Raw genomic sequence first — 4,044 nt, forward strand, 5'->3', positions numbered from 1 at the left:
CAGTAGCATATTGGGCACCTACCGACCTGGGGAGTTCCTCTTTCAGTATCCTATCATTTTGCCTTCTCATACTGTTCATGGGGTTCACAAGGCAAGAATACTGAAGTGGTTTGTCATTCCCTTCTCCAGTGGACCACATTCTGTCAGACCTCTCCACCCGTCTTGTGTGACCCCACACAGCATGGCTTAGTTTCATTGAGTTAGACAATATTGTTGTCCTGTGATCAGATTGGCTAGTTTTCTGTGATTATGGTTTTAGTGTGACTGCTCTCTGATGCCCTTTGGCAACACCTACTGTCTTACTTGGGTTTCTCTTACCTTGGACATGGGGTTATCTCTTCACAGCTGCTCCAGCAAAGTGCAGCCCCTGCTCCTTATCTTGGACGAGGGGTATCTTCTCAAGGCTGCCCCTCCTGACCTTGAACGTGGAGTAGCTCCTCTCGGCCCTCCTGCACCCGTGCAGCAGCCGCTTCTTGGAGGTGGGGTAGCTCCTCCCGGGAAGGGCCCCTGACCTCTGTAGTGGGGTAGTTCCTCTCGGCTGCCGCCCCAGACCTCGGGAGTGTGGTAGGTCTTCTCGGCCGCCACCCCTGACCTCCAGCGTGGGGAAGCTCCTTTTGGCCACCTCCCCTTACCTGGGACATAGGGAAGCTCCTCTAGGCCACCATTCTTGTGCTGTCACAGCCTGGCACTCTCGGGCACTACCCCGGACTCTTTTGATTTTCATTTTTATAATCTACTATTATCTTGCGAAAAAAAAGTACCCTATATTTAAAGAAAACTTCATATATATATTTTATAATTTTTGTGACTTTGTTTTGTTTTCTTAATATTGTATTTTTGAGAGTCTAACCTCTACTCTAGATTTTTAACCTTTGCTTTTTGGCATTTGTTATCAACTTTGTACTTTTAAGAACCCAATCTTCAGTACCCATTTTTACTTGGGAGTGTGATTACTGGCTTGATTGCTCTCTCCCCCTTTTGACTCTCCTTTCTCTCCACCAGGTCGCCTCTATCTCCACCCTCCCCCTTCTCATCTCTACACAATTCTGTAAATCATTTTGTGTGTTCTGGGCTGTGAAGAACACTTAGGAAACTGATTACTGGCTGAAAATGTCTCTCTCCTTTTGATTCCCCCTTTTCTCTTCCTGCCCACCTCTGTCTCCTTCCTCCCTCTTCTCTCCTCTGTGTAACTCAGTGAACAGCTCTGAGGGGTCCAGACTGTGTAGAGCACATGGGGGAGTGATTACTGGCTAGCTTGCTCTCTCTCCCCTTTTGATTCCCCCTCTTATCCTCCTGGTCACCTCTATCTTCCTCCTCCCTCTTCTCTTCTCCATGTAATTATGTGAACTTCTCCGGATGTCCCTCACTGTGGAGAAACTTTTCATTATTAACCTACATGTTTTAACATTGTTGCTGTATATATGGAGAAGTCTTGAGGCTACTGTAACAATAAGACTGAAAGCCAGAGGCAGGAGGCTTAAGTTCAAAACTTGAGAATACCAGAGAACTCCTGACTCCAGGGAATATTAATCAATAAGAGTTCATCCAAAAGCCTCCATACCTACACTGAAAGCAAGCACCACCCAAGAGCCAACAAGTCCCAGAGCAAGACATACCACGCAAATTCTCCAGCAACATAGGAACATAGGCCTGAGCTTCAATATACAGGCTGCCTAATGTCACACCAAAGCCATAGACATCTCAAAACCCATTACTGGACACTTGATTGCACTCCAGAGAGAAGAAATCCAGCTCCACCCACCAAAACACCGACACAAGCTTCCCTAACCAGGAAACTTTGACAAGCCACCCGACGAACCCCACCCACAGTGAGGAACCTCCACAATAAAGAAGAATCACATACTGCCAGAATATGGAAAGGCCACCCCAAACATAGCAACCTAAGCAAGAGGAAAAGGCAGATAAATACTCAGCAGGTAAAATAACAGGATAAATGCACACCAAACCAAACAAAAGAGGAAGAGTTAGGGAATCTACCTGATAAAGAATTCAGAATAATGGTAGTGAAAATGATACAAAGTCTTGAAAACAAAATGGAGTTACAGATAAATAGCCTCGGGACAAGCATTGAGAAGATGCAAGAAATGTTTAACAAGTACCTAGAAGAAATAAAATAGAGTGAATTAATAATGAATAATGCAATAAATGAGATCAAAAACACTCTGGAGGGAACCAACAGTAGAATAACAGAGGCAGAAGATAGGATAAGTGAGGTAGAAGATAGAATGATAGAAATAAATGACACAAAGGGGAGAAAAGAAAAAAGAATTAAAAGAAACGAGGACAACCTCAGAGACCTCTGGGACAATGGTAAACACCCCAACATTCAAATCATAGGAGTCCCAGAAGAAGACATAAAAAAAGACCATGACAAAATACTTAAGTCAATAATTGTTGAAAACTTCCCTAAAATGGGGAAGGAAATAGTCACCCAAGTCCAAGAAACCCAGAGAGTCCCAAACAGCAAAAACCCAAAGTGAAACAACCCAGGACACATATTAATCAAATTAACAAAGATCAAACACAAAGAACAAATATTAAAAGCAGCAAGGGAAAAACAACAAATAATACACAAGGGGATTCCCATAAGGAAAACAGCTGATCTTTCAATAGAAACTCATCAGGCCAGAAGGGAATGGCAAGACATACTTGAAGTGATGAAAGAGAAAAACCTACAATGCACATTACTGTATCCAGCAAGGATTTCATTCAAATATGAAGGAGAAATCAAAAGCTTTACAGACAAGCAAAAGCTGAGAGAATTCAGCACCCCCAAACCAGCTCTCCAAAAAATGCTAAAGGATCTTCTCTAGACAGGAAACACAGAAAGGGTGTATAAACTCGAACCCAAAACAACAAAGTAATTGGCAACGGGATCATACTTATCAATCATTACCTTAAAATGTAAATAGGTTGAATTCCCCAACCAAAAGACAAAGACTGGCTGAATGGATAAAAAATAAAGACCCCTATAAATGTTGTCTACAAGAGACCCACCTAAAAACAAGGGATACATACAGATTGAAAGTGAAGGGCTGGAAAAAGATATTCCATGCAAATAGAGACCAAAAGAAAGCAGGAGTAGCAATATTCATATCAGATAAAATAGACTTTAAAATAAAGGCTGTGAAAAGAGACAAAGAAGAACACTACATCATGAGCAAATGTTCAACCCATGAAGAAGATATAACAATTATAAATATATATGCACCTGACATAGGAGCCCCGCAATATGTAAGGCAAATGCTAACAAGTATGAAAGGGGAAATTAATAATTACACAATAATAGTGGGAGACTTTAATATCCCACTCACACCTATGGACAGACAAACTAAACAGAAAATTAACAAGAAAACACAAACTTTAAATGATACAATAGACCAGTTAGACGTAATTGGTATCTATAGGACATTTCACCCTAAAACAATGAATTTCACCTTTTTCTCAAGTGCACATGGAACCTTCTCCAGAATAGATCACATCCTGGGCCATAAATCTAGCCTTGGTAAATTAAAAAAAAAATCGAAATCATTCCAGGCATCTTTTCTGACCACAATGCAATATGATTAGATGTTAATTACAGGAGAAAAACTATTAAAAATTCCAACATATGGAGGCTGAACAACATGCTGCTGAATAACCAACAAATCACAGAAGAAATCAAACAAGAAATCAAAATGAATGAAATGAATGAAGTGAAAATGAATGAAATGAATGAAAATGAAAATGAAAACACAACAACCCAAAACCTATGGGACACTGTAAAAGCAGTGCTAAGGGAAAGGTTCATAGCAATACAGGCTTACCTCAAGAAACAAGACAAAAGTCAAATAAATAACCTAACTCTACACCTAAAGCAACTAGAAAAGGCAGAAATGAAGACCCCATGATAAGTAGAAGAAAAGAAATCTTAAAAATTAGGGCAGAAATAAATGCAAAAGAAACAAAAAATATCACAGCAAAAATCAACAGAACTAAAAGCTGGTTCTTTGAGAAGATAAATAAAAGTGATAAGCCATTAGC

This window comes from Muntiacus reevesi, chromosome X (genome assembly GCF_963930625.1).
Source record: "Muntiacus reevesi chromosome X, mMunRee1.1, whole genome shotgun sequence".
Lineage (NCBI taxonomy): Eukaryota > Metazoa > Chordata > Mammalia > Artiodactyla > Cervidae > Muntiacus > Muntiacus reevesi.